General features: G+C 38.7%; 1 protein-coding gene across 1 annotated transcript in view; it reads right to left on the bottom strand.

The window, feature by feature from the left end:
* The window catches only part of TAFA2 (TAFA chemokine like family member 2), a 540,390-nt gene extending 533,213 nt beyond the window's left edge, over positions 1-7,177 (bottom strand). Inside the window, exon 1 of the mRNA XM_030938928.1 lies at positions 5,592-7,177. The gene's annotated coding sequence lies outside the window, so the exon portion shown is untranslated. The remainder of the gene's footprint in view (positions 1-5,591) is intronic.
* Between the last annotated feature and the right edge of the window lie 11,274 nt (positions 7,178-18,451).

Here is an 18,451-nt window from a genome sequence, read left to right as displayed (position 1 = left end):
CTGTGAAGTTAGAACTGTCTGTAAGCTAATAAAGATAAAAATATAAGTGTAAATGTTGTTTTTCTCAAGTAATATGAAGGGTCATTTCTAAATTCTTGACTGATCTGAGAAGTTACAAATTCATTCCATCAATACATAATGCCCTACTGTTTGTAGGGTACTGGAAGGCCTGCCCTCTCAAAGAATATATTTTAACAAGTCTCTTTGTTCTATCACTAGGTGGAAGTTTGCTATTAAAATTCCTATAACCACATAACCCTTTTAAAACCATGGCAGAGTTTTCAGATATAGACAATAATTTTGAATGATCAGTTTTTTTGCACCAGAAAGAATCTGTCTCCTTGTAGCCCAGGACATTCTGGTTTGAAAACTTTAATTGCAAAGCACAAATGAACCTTTACAAAAATCTTCTGTTCTAGTACCCACTATAATTTATTTTCATAGACTTGTTTATAAAGAGCTGCATAATCCACCCAAAGAAAGCCGAAGTGTTTTTCCGTACTATTAAACTCAACAGAAAGTTCCACATGCAGCTACAGGAGGCCATAGGCAATTAACACTGAAAATGGAAAGGTGTAGAATCTTTGCATGACCTTTAAAGGGCAACACAGTTGCCCATTCACATGCATGCAATTATACAGTGATTAGTTCGTAGCAGCAAATATATATATATATATTTATTTATATTTAGTAAAACAAACCTTGCATTCATCAAAAACTACTTTGAACTTTCCAGGCTTCATCTAGAGAGTTAGCTTTACATAGTACAGGAGACTTGTTCAGCTGGCTGTCTTCATTTTGTCAAATTACTAAATCCAGCCTATCACCGTAATTGCTAGAATGCAACATTATCATATTATTGAATCTTTCTGTAAAGAGTTTCCAAAGTCTACTGCATAAAGCTACCATATAACAGAAGCAATACAAATATAAATTTAATTGAATGACTATGTTTGTACTATTGCTGGGGAAAGGGAGATGTAACTTTGCTAACTAGCCATTCAGGGGAAATCATAAAACAATTACAGCTACTATGAAGTAACTTAGGAGATTGAAGGAAGTGATTAAAAGGACTTTATCTAATATAAACACACAAGCTCTGATTCCTTAGTTATATATCTCACACTCCACATGAACCACTGAACAAAATAGAGTATTCTTTTTGTAGCTTAAATATTTACTTCTCATCTGATTTCCAAGTAAACTAGAAACTTTATGTTTTCCAATGGCAATACCAATCAATTGTCTAAGTATTCCACTGACTAGCTTGCCTAATATTACAGCATAGGATAAAATCCAACATATCCATGTGGTATACACACTGGAAACAGGTGGATTTTGGAAAGCTAACATAAATTTGGAGTATAATATCAACATATTTCTGGCAATTTTGTAGATACCATTTTAAATGAGAATAGTACACTCCAATGTAATACATAGTTTGTACATTGACTATGGAGGTTTATATTCAATAAAGACAGCACACAGATACATTCAGAGTTTAAAATGTGTCAAAATTCCCAGTTGTAGTGTCAATAAAAACATCACAAAGTGTCTCCACATTGAGGGCAAAAATGATTTTTTTTTTTTTTGCGTTTGTAGCCTAGTAAATAAAAGTATCTCCAAAAGAAAAATTCATGAGAAAAACAGAATGTATTAACAATGGCTCAAACAGTAAAACTAAGTTATAAATGACCTTGTTGTACTATGGATATAGTTGTACTGCAGGTCAAATCATGGAAAATAGTGGAAAAACTATGCACCTAAAAAGGTAGACATTCCACAAAGTTGTTCTGATCACCCTGTTACATAAAACCAATATTTTACACGGGTGTCATTTAAAGCATATGTATGTATGTACGTATGCATGTGCATATATTTATAGATACAGAGACTATATTGTTAGATACTACAGAGAAATATATTTAAATACTTTCACATTCCAATAAGTCTAACTTATCCTCTTAAAATTTCTGTAAGATTAAGTAGAAGACAAGAATTGTTTGTTTTATTTCATTGACAACGACACTGCACTGAATGAATCACTGCATTGAATGAACAAAATCAGACCTTCTAAAAATTACCCAATAAGTCAGTGGCCAATGACAATTAAAAAACAGAAACTAACTTCTATGTCTCTGTTTGCTAGGCTCACCTGTCAATCTCCTGTTTCAGACTGTGCTCCGAACCTAAAGTAAAACAGTTTTCTAAAGACTAATGGTAACTCAATGTGAAATTATTTATTCTCTTTCAATGGAATAATTAAGTAGTTCAATATGCTCAAAGAAGTTCAAAATAAAGTTAACCAAAGAATTTTCAAACAAAATGGCAAATTCATCATATCACATGGCATTATAAAATCAGTGGTCCAAAAGCAAGCTATTTCATGTGAAATTTTGTGCAAGCATGTGGCCAGATATGAAGTTGATGCAGCTGGTTTGGCCTTCATATCTAGCAGCAGTCTGTGTTAATGCAATTCTTCTCTTTGTTTTGATGAAGGCCTACTAATAACAGTTGATGAATTGCATTTGCAAATGTCAGACATAGATCAAAGGGGATGACGGCTTGAATGATTATTTTACCCCAAGTTGTGATTTTTCACCAAGAAGACAAAACTGCATTGCACAGTAAAGTTCCTTATTTTTACTTGAATCTTCAATGAACAAAACAGCTGCAGAAAAATGTGACTTAATGAGGCATCCCTAATAAAATACTGCAGAAGTAAAAGCAGGGGCACTGAACTGTTTGCACGCGGGTTGTTTCATCTTTTCAAATATATTAGAAATAACTGATGACACTTTGGAACATTCCTTGTTTGGGACATGCATTAGAGAGTTCGTCAGCAAATGTTCATCAGTTTGCAGTGATTGCTGAACTTAGGTGCAATCTGACCGTACCTTTTCTTAGAGGCCAAGATAAGAAATGACTGAGAAATCTCAAAGATACACATCTTATCCTTCCTGTATAAGGTAATCCATAACTTGCAATTAGTGATAAATCAATCTTAAATGCGTATTTTAACACAAAAATACATTTTAAAATTATCATCAAAATACTGTATTGAAGACACTGGATCCAGGGCTACTAACATTTTCTGATAAAATATAAAATAATTTTTAAATTTTTTCTACCGCCCCCTAAATTTTATCATTTTATAAATTTTTCTATAGGAAAACTGGCCATATCTAAAAGCAGATCTTTTTATAGCCATGTCATCACATTTTATAACTTGTTGGTTAGTAAATACCATATTGCCATCTCTAAGCAATATGTAATCTATTTTGACATAAATCCTTAGGCATCTCAATGAATCTTCATTCTCCAATTTGTCATTGTTAAAATAGCTAATATTTTTCTAATGAGATATCACATATAATTAGAAGCCTTAATTCCCCTCTAGCAGAACCTGTAGCATTATATAGGCATTTGCTTTAACATCAAAAATTCTGGGTTCATCTTTAAGAGACACATATCATAGCACTCTACATAAATATGAATTCAGGCATCCTAAAGTACTAAATTTTTTAAAGGCAAGAAAAGAATCAAGATTTTAACATAAAAAAATGCCTAATCTGAATAAAACAACACACTAAAGCCATTTGCCTCTTAAAATATTCCCTGTGCCTAAGTATTCAGTTAGCAGTGACATTGACCTCACAGACTTTTACTATCTATAAATAATACAATCTAACTTTTTTATTGAAAATTAGGAAAATGAAAATATTTATAAGCTCCAGTGTGGTAACTGATGGCCTTTAAGTGGCTACTGGTGGTTTTAAAAATTAAGATTCCAAAAAGAAAAGTCAACTCAAACAATTGACTCAGGATGAGATCCAGAACAAAATAAAGTAAGGAAAGAGACAAACATGTCTGATCTTTTATTTGAAATATAGGATATTAGGTGCCAATTTTGATATTGCAAATGATTAGTCAGTCTGAGAGTACAAATGCAAACACGGAAAGGCTGAGGTAAGTACAATTAATCTTAATCCTCTGATTTTTAAAGCTTTAGAAGTGTTTTTAATCTCCTTTCCTAGTTATTTTGGTTTAGCACTTTACACAAAAAATCTTAAATTAATTGCTCATTTGTCTTAACTTATATGCCTAATAAAGCAGTTTGAGAGTGTTAATTGATAACTCCGAATGTTGATGTTTAAAACAATCTAGTTGAGAAGACAAGAATCAGATAATTATCATTCAGTCAATAGTAATTGAAATTCATCCTGTCCTGTGTGAAGGATCCTCCTACACTACCAAGTACTTTGGGGACACTTCAGAGTAAAGGTCGCTTACGAGTTTGCTTTTTTGTGTGCGGTGTTTAAGGTTTTTTTCTCCACGAATCATTTTGCAAAATCCAAGAGGGGATTTCACACTCACGAAACGAGGATTTTTTTCCCTCTCTCTCTATTATTGTAATAATAAGCCAAACTCACGCAGCAAAGGTGAAGAGAGAGTAGCCGCTGTAGTAACATTACTACACATTTGATTCCAAACGCTTCAGGCAATTGTTTAACACTCGGTCAAGACGTGGAATACTCAATAGAGAAACCTCGCGTCCACCCGAAGGCTCTGCGAGCGCCTATGTTTCTTCCTTTTCAGACAGGATAACTCGACCTGCAGTTCTTAGAGAAAGAGGGCGACGGATCTCAAACTTTCCTTTGCAAAGCCAGTTTCTGAAAATAACACGTTCCCCCATTGATAAGTGAAGATCAGTAGCCCAAAGAAAAAACTTCTTGGTAGGCACCCGGCCTTCTAGAATTGAAGGGGGAAGGGATGGCAAAGCAGTTAGCAGAAAACCCGTGTATTAGTAGCAAAATCTGGGAGACATTTACCCGGAAAGAAATAAAAAATCCAGTAGTTTCCCGAAGCCATTCTTATTCTGAAAGCTATTCGTTAAGAGGATCATGTACTAAAGCTCTCTCGTAGTAGCCTTTACAAAAGCTTTATTTCATTCAGTAAGAAAACGCCCCATCCCAAATCTAAATAAACCTTACATAGATGAGGCTCTGGAATTTATCAGTTTGATTTTTTATGAAAATAGTTAGAGGTGGAGAAATCAATAGTCTCACTGAAATACTCACCTTCTGCAAGCAGGCCTGAGAATTAACTAATCAGAAGCGGACAAAAAGTAGGGATTTCAGAAAGATGACCTGACACATCCCATTGATCTTCCCTGGAACGCGACCCCCAACTCCTAATTAAGAGTCCAAAATGGTTACCAGCCAGGATGGGTCTGGGTAAGGAATCGAATTAAAACCCACTTTGATCCTCAACCTGGTCGTTTGTATTAGGAGAAATGGGGCAGAGAGGGAGGGCACCGCTCACGGAGACTTCTTTCTCATGCTCTGATCCCCTCTCTGCGCCCCTCTACTCCGCCCCTACCCTGACCGCCCGCGAGGGAGAGACGCCGGCCGATGGCCCCACATCTGCCCTCACCTCTCGCCTTCCCCGGGCCATCCCCCTACAGTCCCGGATCCCCGAGAAAGGGGAGGGGAGCCGTGTGCACACGGGGGCTTCCGGGTCCGCGGTCCTACAGTTGCGGCTCCGGTCCCCAGCACTGGCCGGCGACCCGAGGCGCGGCTTGCACCTACCTGCAGCCCCGCTTCCAGGTGGCGGCAACACCTAGCGATGCTCCTGCAGTTTTTGCGGGCCGGCGCCAGCCTTATCGCTCTCGCATCGCTTCCAAGATGCCAATCCGCCGTCACCATCCAGGGGCATAGGGAACCGAAGTCTGGTGCTGTGAGCTCGTGGAGGGCGGCGTGTGAGTGTGGCCCTGAGCGTGCGAGTGTGCGCGCGCGTGTGTGGATGTGTTTCCTCCTCCGATGGCAAAGAGGGTTCAGGAATCTCTTGACATCCAAACTGGAATCCCCCTAAAGCGGGTGAAGGTGAGCCTGATCCTTCTCCTCGCTTCTTTATTCCACAATGTCAAAGTAATCAAAATATTTGTTTACTGAAGAAAAGCCAAAGTCCCGCAGCCCTTGGCAGCGCCCGCGGTCGCCTGCTGTCCTCCCCGGATGCTCGCGGTGCGCTCAGCTCTCTGGACTGCAAGAATCAAGGCGGTCTTGCAGCAATTACCGCTCTTATTCCATCTCTGATTTGTTTGCTTTTAAGGCCGAGTAAAGACTTTTCTTCTCGCCTCACGTCGTCTCTCCCTCTCACACACACACACACTCACACATCCTCCGTTCCCTCTCTCCCGCCCTCCCTCTTGTTCTCCGGGGAAAGGCAATTGGATGGAATGATTCACCTTCAGGAAAGCAGCCTCGGCCACGCACTTCTCGAGTTCCCTGGCTCTCGCAGGTACCGGGTCTCCAACGTAGTGGAGTTGCTGGGAAGCTCGGGACAGGAAGGAGGAGAGGCTCTGAGCTCAGCCGATGTCCCCCCGCCAGACGCCCGCGTCCCTCGGCCAGGTGCCACTGTTCCCACTGCTCGCAGATAGGTCCCCGCTGTACCCTCGCGGAGACTCTGCGCCTTCCACTCGAATCCACTTAGCAGCAACTCCTGGCCAGCTTCAGCCCCTCAATCCCGCCTCGAAGTGCTGCGGGCAGAGCTCCATGCAGTCCACCCGCTGCCCTTCTAGGCATCGTGAGCTGGAAGGAAGGGAAACCCGCCGATGTCCCCCTGGCAGCAGTGCCCTGGCACCGTCACCACCGAGAAGGTGCGAGTTCCAACATCGAACACAAGCAAGCAGGTGTCGCCTGTGTCACTTCGCTAAAGGCGGGAGGGGAGAAAGAAAGGAGCGGGGGGAGGGGGCCGAGGAAACAAATCCAGATCACCAGCGGAGAAAGGAGCCGTTTAGCAAGCAAAGCCTCCTCTCCGCGTCCCACCCCAGATGTTGTACTGTCAAAAGACACTGATGCTAATCTTTTAGAAAGTCGCCATAAAGGGCAGAGCCCCCTGCTCCACTCCAGAACCCTCTTCCACCCAGCCTGGCTGTCCAGTGAGTACAGAGTGACTTGGCTCCCCCATACAGTGCAGCAAGAATGCAGGAGGAGAACAGGCTCTGACACTCCAGGTTGAGTTAAGCAGTACAATGGAATGGCAGGGCCAGGCGGCGTTGCCTCGCCTCTCTCTCCCAAGAGCCAGTTCTGTTAGCCCCAGTAACTGCCGTTGAGAGCAAACAACGGTCCTGCAGAAAAAGAACGAGACAGTAAAAGATGAGGAGGCAATTGGTATAAAAGCTGGACTATGTCTCCCTCTAGAGGGTCATCCGGATTAGAACGCTTTACTGGATGTAACAGACCAGTTTCTCTCCGTAAAGAAAAAGAAAACAGTATGTGGTTTCAGAGAATTTGTATTTTTACAAATTACAACTTCTCAAGAATTTAGAGGGAGGATTTTCACTGCAACCCTATTAAGCAAAGCCCTTGTTAAAGGAACGTAGTGATATTCGTGACGCTGGAAGGTCATGTCCTTACATGTTTGGTCAAATTGGGTGTTGGTTTAAGCGCTGTGCATATGAGCTCAAATGAAGGGTCTTCTCAGTCTCACTTTGATCATGTTTGGAAATGAACAAAACCTTTATCTAGTGATTAGAAGACTATTCAAAAATGAATAAATAGTAAGAATAAATTCAGAAAAAGAAAATCTGAAAAAAGAAAGGGAATGCTCACCCAGGAAATCTTACAAGTCCTTTACAAGGAAGGATAACTCAAAAATCTGGTTTTGGAGCCAGTTTTCATACCTCTTTTTCAACTAGACCGATAATGGTCAAGATAGCTAAATTCCTTCCACTTCTAAAGGTCTGTGCTTTTATATAGCTGTGATTCACTGAAACCATTGACAAATTAGGTATCACCAGCTCTCTTCACCAGCTATAAAATAGAAGTAATACTACCTACCATATATACAAAGAAATATAGAATATATGCTTCACTTAGCTATTTTATCTTAACATGCTTAGTAAATCAACCATATTTTGTATCTAAAATGCATCAAGTAATTTAATTATGTCGAGGTGGTCATTTTTATAAAAAATAGCTCCACCAATTTTATAAAGTTTTGTTAAATCAGTCTGAGTCAAGCTCGGTCCCATCTGTAACCTTAACATTTAGATGTTTGTGAACTTACTATTTGAGCTGGGGATTTGCTTTCAAATGTTTCTGTATGTTCAAAAATTGTGAAATATGTGTTAAAGTTATTACTAAACACCCTTCCATTCACTCTGAATTTTTGGAGCAGTTCTATTTTAACTTGATAATCTAAACTAGCATAGTCATAAAGAAAGAAAAGAATGTTTTTTTTTAATAACTGAGACTAGTTGAAATCATTTAAAACAAAGCGCCAAAACTAAATAAGGCAAGTTTTACTGTAACTAATTGTTCTATGGCAGATTTGACTTGGTCTGGTAGTATACAGGAATCATTTGTTTCCAAGGAACTCTCAGATAGTCTCTTTCAAAAGATTTATGCCATCTGATTAAATATTTCATTCCACTTACATAGTAACTTATATCCAGGAAAGCAACGTTCACATTTTGAAACACTTGGCACTGTTTCACTGCAAATCTTACAGTAATTTTCTGTCTGCTGTGCTAAAGAGAGTGATGAAATTCAAGCAGGAATGACATTGAGAACTTGGACTCTGTACTAGAAAGAAGTCACTTACAAAATCACTTTAGAACATTGGCTTTATTTTTACACACACACACGCACACACACAAAAAAACATAAAGTATACATTATAATCTTTCTAGCTTCTAATTCATTAACTTTTTGTGGTTGTAGAGGAATCTATAGTTTTGTCATATTGTTAAAACTTTACTTGTATTGTTTAAGTGTTGGACATTTTCAGCCTTATTTTTCTAATTAACCCCACTATGTTTTCACAAACATGAAAAAGTAAAGAGAACAGATATATAAATTAATTACAAAATATCACAAAATTTCTTATCCAATGTCATATGATGCTGAAATTCTATAATAACCTCTGTGCTTTTTGTAAATAATTCCCAATAATTTTTATATCAAGATATTCCTATTTCCAGCCTCCCCTAGACAAAACAAAATCTTTTGGATTCTCTTCAAAGGAAACAAAGTAGCAAATATTCTCCTAATTTAACAGAAATTTTTTGTTGATACTTGCTACCTTCTACAGGCATGCCTCAAAAATGTGGCAGGTTGGTTCCAAACCTCCATAAATATTGCAATAAAGTGAGTCACACAATTTTTCTGGTTTCTCAACGCATGTGAAAGTTATCTTTACACCATACTGCAGTCTATTAGGTATGCAATAGCATTTTGTCTTAAAAATGTACATATCTTTCCTTAAAAATGGTTTAATGCTTTTTAAAAAAAAAAAAAGTGCAATGATCATCTGAGCCTTCAGCGATTCCTAATCTTTTTGCTGGTGGAAAGTCTTGTTTCAGTGCTGATGGCTGCTAATGGATCAGGGTAGTGGTTGTTGAAGGTTAGAATTGCTGTGGCGATTTCTTAAAATAAGACAATAATGAGGTTTGCTGTGTCCATTGACTCTTCCTTTCACAAAAGATTTATCTGTAGCATACAATGCTGCTTGATAGCACTTTATCCACGGTAGAACTTCTTTCAGAATTGGAGTTAGTACTCTCAACTCTGCCACTGCTTTATCAGTCGGGTTTATGAAATATTCTAAAGCCTTTGTTGTCATTTCAACAATATTCACGGCATCTTCACCATGAGTAGATTCCATCTCAAAAAACCTACTTTATTTGCTCATCCACAGAAGCAACTCTTCTGGCATCTAGAATGGTGAATGCTTTCCAGAAGCTTTTCAATTTACTTTGCCCAGATCCATCAGAGGAATCGTTATCTAGGACAGATGTAGCCTAGCAACATGCATTTCTTAAATAAGAAGACTTGGAGCCAAAATTACTCCTTGACCTGTGGGCTACAGAACAGATGTGTTAGCAGGCATGAAAACAACATTAACCTTCTTGGACATCTTCATCAGAGCTGTTGGATGACCAAGTGTATTGTTAATAAGTATTTTGAAAGGAATCTTTTTGTGGAGCCAGTAGCTCTCAACAGTAGGCTTAAAATATTTAATAAAATATGCTGTAAACAAATGTGCTGATATCAGGCTTTCTTTTTCCATTTATAACACACAAGCAGAGTAGATTTATTATAATTCTTAAGGGCCATATGATTTTCAGAATAGCAAATGAGCATTGGTTCCAACTTAAAGTCACCAGCTGCATTATCCTGTAACAAGAGAGTCACCCTGTCCTTTGAAGCTTTGAAGCCAGGCACTGACTTCTCTCTAGCAGGGAAAGTCCCAGATGTCATCCTCTTCCAATATAAGGATGTTTATTTACATTGAAAATCTGTTGTTTAGTGTATCCACCTTCATCAATGATCTTAGCTAGATCTTCTGGATAACTTGCTGCAGCTTCTACCTAAGGACTTGCTGCTTCACCTTGGACTTGTATATTATGGAGACAGCTTCTTTCTTTAAATCTCATGAACCAAACTCTGCTAGTTTCAAATTTTTCTTCTGAAGATTTTTTACCTTTCTCTCAGCCTTTATAGAATCGAAGAGAGTTAAGGCTTTGCTCTGGATTAGACCCTGGCTAAAAGGAATGTTGTGACTTGTTTGATCTTCTATCTAGACCACCAAAGCTTTCTCTATGTCAGCAATAAGACTGTTTTGCTTTCTTATCATTTGTGTGTTCACCGGAGTAGCACTTTTCATTTCCTTCTTGAACTTTTCCTTTGCATTCACAACTTGGCTATCAGTTTGGCTCAAGAGGCCTAGTTCTCAGCTTTTGACATGCCTTCCTCACTAAGCTTAATCATTCCTAGCTTTTGATTTAAAGTGAGAGACATGAGACTCTTCCTTTCATTTGAACACTTACAGACCACTGTAGGGTTATTAATGGGCCTAATTTCAATATTAGGTCAGGGAATAGGGAGACCCCAGGACAGAAAGGGAGTTGGGGGAACAGCCAGTTGGCGAAACAATCAGAACCACCCAACATTTATTAATTAAGTTTTCCATCTTACATGGGCACAGTTCATTGCATCCTAAGACAATTATAATAGTAACATCAAAGACCAGTGATCACAGACCACCATAACAGATACAAGAATAATGAAAAAGTCTGAAATACTGTGAGAATTACCAAAATCTAACACAGAGACATGAAATGAGCACATGCTGCTGAAAAAATGGCACTGAGGAACTTGTTCAACACAGGGTTACCACAAACCTTAAATTTATAAAAATAAAATAAAACTATAATAATAAATAAAAACAGCATTTGCAAAGTGCAGTAAAGGAGGGGTCTCCAACCCCCAGGGACTGGTTCCCTCCCTGTTAGTAACCCAACCTCACAGCAGGGGTGAACTGTGGGCAAATGAGCATTACCGCCCGAGCTCCATCTCCTGTTAGATCAGCTGTGGCATTAGATTCTCATAGGAGCCCGAACCCTATTGCAAATCGCACATGCAAGGGATCCAGGTTGTGAGCTCCTTATGAGAATCTAATGCCTGGTGATCATCCCCCACCAACGGTCCATTGAAAACAATTGTCCTCCATGAAGCCAGTCTCTGGTGCCGAAAAGGTTGGGGACCGCTGCAATAAAGTGAGGCACAAGTTGAGGAATAGCCGTATTTGTTTAAATTGCCATCCTCCTCAAGTCTAAGCAGTAAAAAATAATTTCTTTAAATACTGAACTTAACTGGATTGTAACTCTATCATAGTTTTCCATGTTCTGTTCACTAAAATATCACTTTGGTACATGTCAGGCTTTTTCTTTTTTGCCTTTTATAGAAAATTACTTTAGTGAAGTATAATTGACATACAATTAACTGCATGTATTTAAAGGGTACATTTTGATGAGTTTTGACATATGGGCATATCCGTGAAGCCACCACCAGTCAAAATGCCGAATGTTTCCATTCCCCCAAAAGTTATCTCATGCCCATTTATAATCCATATCTTCTTCCAGTCCTGTCTGTAGCATCCACTGATCTAGTTTCCATTACTATAGTTTGCATTTTCCAGTTTATATAAATTGAATAATATTTTATGTGTTCTTTTTTGTCAGGCTTCTTTCCATTGGCATAATTATTTTCAGATCATCTGTGTTATAGTACATAGCAATAGGTCATTCTTTTTTACTTCCAAGTAGTATTTCACATTGTAGATATACCACAACTTCTGTAACCATTCACCTCTTACTGAACATTTGGGTTACTTCTAGTTTTGGGATATTAAAAATAAAACTGCTATGAACATTTGTAAAGAAGGCTTTGGGTGAATCTATGTTTTCATTGCTCTTGGGTTACTACCTAGAAATGAAATGACTGGATCATAGGGTAGGGTATGTTTAACTTAAAAACAAGAAGTATTTTCTAAAGTGTCTATGCCATTTTGTATTCCCATCAGCCATGGTGGAGAGCCTTTGGAGCACTTCAAGCTTTCTGCCAGAGGCTTTGTATGATATCCTAACTCCTTACCTCAAATCCCCACAACATCTCATGAAGCAGATGATATAAACCCATTTAACACATGAAAAAAAATCAGATCAGACAACCTTCCTGTTATTACACATTGGAGCTGAGATTCAAACCAGATCTATCTAAAGTCAAAGTCAGTCATTGATTTTTGTTTGGCTTATTTTTGTTTTTGTTTTTGTTTTTGTTTTCCCAGTCTCCTCTCTTTCTGCCACCAACACCACTAGTAAAACATGTGATCTCCTGTATCACAGGGAGATCAAACTCATTTGGATCTGGATATGGGAAAGACTTTAGCCAGAGAACCTGGGTTCATTGGTAACAACAAAGAGAAGAGATTAGTAGGAGAGACAGAGTAAGGAGAAAAATTAGCTCTGGCTCCCCTCAGTGTTCTGCAAGATACAGTATTATAATAATTAAATTAAAACTTATGAGTCCTAGTTCATAGTTCATAGCTTGTGGGAGTGCTACCTACAAGCCACTCATCCCCACTTGTCTCCTCTTATTTTATTTGATGCTAACCAATTTATTTCTAACTTAGGCAATAATGTATCTCTCATTTATCTTTTAAGTGTTTTTTAAAAACATTTACAGAATATTTTCATGTAATCAGGTGAACAGAAGGAAGCACAGAATTCATTCCACACAACCCAAGGTTACGTACATGTTATTAACTTATACTATCCCCATCCCCTAGCTTGGTACCTAACACGCAATAAATACTCTATAAATACTTTGTGATCAAAACTCAGGAAACCAAACAGACCAACCGAATAGACACATGCCATGGAGATAAGTCAACAAGACCATTTCACAAAGCGATGTGAGAAACAGCTGAGGCAGGAAAACTGTCCTACATGCAGTAGGCAAATACACCAAACCACCCCAAAACTTAGTGACTTAAAGAAGAAACATTTATTTAGTTCACATTTCTGTGGATTGGCAATTTGTTTTTGGCTCATTCTTCTTGACTCGGTTGGGCTTACTCATGTGTCCGAAATCAACTCAGTCATTATCTGACAATTGGCTGACTGTAAGCTGGAGGACTGGGGATAAGTTGGCCATATGCCTTTTTATTTTATTTTGCTTTATTTTAAGTCCCTGGATACATGTGCAAGACATTTAGGTTTGTTACATAGGTAAACATGTACTGTTGTGGTTTGCTGCACCTATCAACCCATTACCTGGGTATTAAACCCAACATGCATAAGCTATTTGTCCTGATAGTCTCCCTCCCCACACCCCGCCAACCCCATCAGGCCCCAGTGTGTGTTGTTTCCCTCCCTGTGTTTATGTGTTCACATTGTTCAGCTCCCAGTTATAAGTGAGAACATGTGGTGTTTGGTGTTCTGTTCCTGCATCAATTTGCTGAGGATAATGGCTTTGGGTTCCATCCATTTTCCTGCAAAGGACATGATCTCCTTCGTCTTTATGGCTGCATAGTATTCCATGGCAGATATATATATAATTTTCTTTATCCAGTCTATCATTGGTGGGAATTTGTGTTGATTCTCTATCTTTGCTATTGTGAATAGTATTGCAATGAACATATGCATGCATGTATCTTTATAATAGAATGATTGATGTTCCTTTGGGTATATATCCAGTAATGACATTGCTGGGTCAAATGGTATTTCTGGCTCTAGGTCTCTGAGGAATCACCACGTTGTCTTCCACAATGGTTGAACTAATTTACATTCCCACCAACAGTGTAAAAGTGTTCCTGTTTCTCCACAGCCTCAATAGCATCTGTTGTTTCTTGCTTTTTAATAATCACTATTCTGATTGGTGTGAGATGATATCTCATTGTGGTGTTAATTTGCATTTCTCTAATGATCAGTGATATTGAGCTTTTTTTCATATGCTTGTTCGTTGCATATATATCTTCTCTTGAGGAGTGTCTGTTCAAGTCCTCTGCCCACTTTTTAGTAGGGTTATTTGTTTTCTTCTTGTAAATTTGTTTAAGTTCCTTGTAGATTCCGGATATTAGACTTTGTCAGATTGATAGATTACAAAAATTTTATCTCATTCTGTAGATTGTTTGCTCACTCTGATGATAGTTTCTTTTGCTGTGTAGAAGCTCTTTGGTTTAATTAGATCCCATTTGTCAATTTTTCCTTTTGTTGCAATTGCTTTTGATGTTTTCATCATGAAACCTTTGCCCGTGCCTATTTACTAAATCGTATTGCCTAGATTTTCTTCTAGGGTTTTTATATTTTTGGGCTTTACATTTAAGTCTTTAATCCATCATAAGTTAATTTTTGTACAAGGTGTAAGGAAGGGGTCCAGTTTCATTTTCTGCATATGGCTAGCCATTTCTCTCAGTACAGTTTATTCAACACAGAATCCTTTCCCTATTGCTCGTTTTTGTCATATTTGTCGAAAATCAGATGGTTGTAGATATGCAATCTTATTTCTGAGATCTCTATTCTGTTCCATTGGCCTATGTGTCTGTTTTTGTATCAGTTCCATGCTGTTTTGGTTACTGTAGTTTTGTTGTATAGTTTGAAGTCAGGTAGTGTGATGCCTCCAGTTTTGTTCTTTATTAAGATTGTCTTGGCTATGTGGGCTCTTTTTTGGTTCCATATGAATTTTAAAGTACTTTTCTCTAATTCTGTGAAGAACGTCAATGGTAGTTTAATGGGAATAGCATTGAATCTATAAATTACTTTGGGCAGTATGGCCATTTTCACAATATTGATTCTTCCTATCCATGAGCATGGAATGTTTGTTCATTTGTTTGTGTTCTCTCTTATTTCCCTGAGCAGTGGTTTGCAGTTCTCCTTGAAGAGGTCCTCCACATCCCTTGTTAGCTGTATTCCTAGGTATTTTACTCTCTTTGTAACAATCGTAATGGGAATTCATTCATGATTTGGCTCTCTGCTTGTCTATTGTTGGTGTATAGAAAGCCTTGTGATTTTTGTATGTTGATTTTGTATCCTGAGACCACTGAATTTGTATATCAGCTTAAGAAGCTTTTGGGCTGAGATGATGGGGTTTTCTAGATATAGGATCACGTCATCTGCAAACAGAGACAGTTTGACTTCCTCTCTTCCTATTTGAATATGCTTTATTTCTTTCTCTTGACTGACTTCCCTGGCCAGAACTTCCAATACTATGTTGAATAGGAGTGGTAAGAGAGGGCATCCTTGTCTTGTGCTGGTTAAAAGGAATGCTTCCAGCTTTTGCCCATTCAGTATGACATTGGCTGTCAGTTTGTCACAAAAGGTTCTTTTTATTTTGAGGTATGTTCCATCAATACCTAGTTTATTGAGAGCTTTTAACATGAAGGGATGTTGAATTTTAGCAAAGGCCTTTTCCTATGTCTATTGAGATAATCATGTGGTTATTGTTTATAATTCTGTTTATGTGATGAATTATGTTTATTGATTTGCATATGTTGAACCAGCCTTGCATCCCAGGGATGAAGCCGACTTGATCATGGTGGATAAGCTTTTTTATGTGCTGCATTTGATTTGCCAGTATTTATTGAAGATTTTTGCATCGATGTTCATCAGGGATATTGGCCTGAAGTTTTTTGTTATTGTTGTTGTATCTCTACAAGGTTTTGGTATCAGGATGATGCTGGCCTCAAAAGATGAGTTGGGAAGGGTCCCTCCTTTTCAATTGTTTGGAATAGTTTCAGAAGAAATGGTACCAGTGCCTCTTCATACCTCTGGTAGAATTCAGCTGCAAATCTGTCTGGTCCTAGGCTTTTTTTCGTTGGTAGGCTATTTACTATTGCCTCAATTTCATAAGCTGTTATTGGTCTATTCAGGGATTCAACTTCTTTCAGATTCAGTCTTGAGAGGCTGTATGTGTTCAGGAATTTATTTACTTCTTCTAGATTTTCTGTTTTATTTGCATAGATGTGTTTATAGTATTCTCTGATGGCTGTTTGTATTTCTGTGGGATCAAATGATATCCTCTTTATGATTTTTTGTGTTTATTTGATTCTTCTCTCTTTTCTCCTTTATGAGTTTAGCTAACAGTCTATCTATTTTATTAATCTTTTTTCAAAAAACAAGCTCCTGAATTAGCTGATTTTTAAGGGTTTTTCATATCTCTATCTACTTTAATTCTACTGTAATCTTGGTTATTTCTTGTCTTCTGCTAGCTTTGGGGTTTGCTTGCCCTTGGTTTTCTAGTTCTATTAATTGTGGTGTTAGATTTGAGATCTTTCTAGGTTTTTTTTCTTTTTCTTTTTGAGACACGGTCTCACTCTGTGGCCCAGGCTAGAATGCAATGATATGATCTTGGCTCACTGCAACCTCTGCCTCCCAGTTCAAGAGTTTCTCCTGCCTCCCTAGTAGCTGGGCACCCACCACCATGCCCAGCTAATTTTTGTATTTTTAGTAGAGGTGGGGTTTCACCATGTTGGACAGGCTGGTCTCGAACTCCTGACCTCAGGTGATCCACCTGCTTTGGCCTCCCAAAGTGCTGGGATTACAGGCATGAGCCACTGCACCTAGCCCTTTCTAGCTTTTTGATATGGGCATTTAGTGTTATAAATTTCCCTCTTAATACTGCTTTAACTGCATCCCAGAGATCCTGGTACTTTGTCTCTTTGTTCTGATTGGTTTCTAAGAACTTCTTGATTTCTGCCTTAATATCATTATTTACCCAGGAGTCATTCAGGAACAAGTGGTTCAATTTACATGTAGCTGTGTGGTTTTTGTTTTTTGTTTTTTTGTTTTTTTGTTTTTTTGTTTTCCAGACAGAGTCTTGCTTTGTCACCCAGGCTGAAATGCAGTGGTGTGATCTCAGCTCATTGCAACCTCCATCCCCTCACTCAAGCAATTCTCATACCTCAGCCTCCTGAGTAGCTGGGACTACAGGAATATGCCAACATGCCTAGCTAATTTTTGTATTTTTAGTAGAGACAGGGTTTCATCATGTTGGCCAGGCGGGTCTTGAACTCCTGGCCTCAAGTGATTCACCCGCCTCAATCTCCCAAAGTGCTGGGATTACAGGCATGACCCACCACACCCGGCTTACATGTAGTTATGTGGCTCTGAGTGAGTTTCTTAAATCTTGAGCTCTAATCTGATTGTGCTGTGGTCTGAGAGACTGTTAGGATTTTGGTTCTTTTGCATTTGCTGAGGGGTGTTTTACTTCCAATTATGTGATTGATTGAGTTTAGGGTAATTGACATGTGGCACCAAGATTAGTGTATATTCTGTTGTTTTTGGGTGGGCAGTTCTGTAGATATTTATCAGTTCCACCTGATCCACAGCTGAGTTCAAGTCCTGTGTATCCTTGTTAATTTTCGATCATCCGTCTAATATTGACAGTGGGGTATTAAAGTCTCCCACTATTATTGTGTGGGCATCTAAGTCTCTATGTATGTCTCCAAGAACTTGTTTTATGAATCTGGGTGCTCCTGTATTGGGTGTCTATATATTTAGGATAGTTAGCTCTTCTTGTTGAATTTAACTCTTTACCATTATGTAATGCCCTTCTTTGTCTTTTTTTTAAATCTCTGCTGGTTTAAAGTCTGTTTTGTTAGAAACTAGGACTGCAACCCCTGCTTTTTCCGGCTTTCCATTTGCTTGGTAAATTCTCCTCCACCCCTTTATTTTGAGCCTATGTGTGTCTTTGCCCGTGAGATCAGTCCCTTCAATACAACACACCAGTGAGTCTTGACTCTTTACCCAGCTTGCTATTCTGTGTTTTTTAATTGGGGCATTTAGCCCATTTACATTCAAGGTTAATGTTTTATGTGATCACGAGGTCAGGAGATTGAGACCATCCTGGCTAACACAGTTGAAACCCCGTCTTTACTAAAAATACAAAAAATCAGCTGGGCGTGGTGATGGGCGCCTGTAGTCCCAGCTACTCAGGAGGCTGAGGCAGGAGAATGGTGTGAACCTGGGAGGCGGAGCTTGCAGTGAGCCGAGATCACACCACTGCTCTCCAGCCTGGGTCACAGGGTGAGACTCCGTCTCAAAAAAAAAAAAAAAAAAAAATACAGAATTACAAAGAGATTATTCTCACTCAAGAGCATCAACAAG

The sequence above is a fragment of the Rhinopithecus roxellana genome, chromosome 10, assembly GCF_007565055.1.
Source record: "Rhinopithecus roxellana isolate Shanxi Qingling chromosome 10, ASM756505v1, whole genome shotgun sequence".
Lineage (NCBI taxonomy): Eukaryota > Metazoa > Chordata > Mammalia > Primates > Cercopithecidae > Rhinopithecus > Rhinopithecus roxellana.
This window is presented reverse-complemented; position numbering and strand designations above follow the sequence as displayed.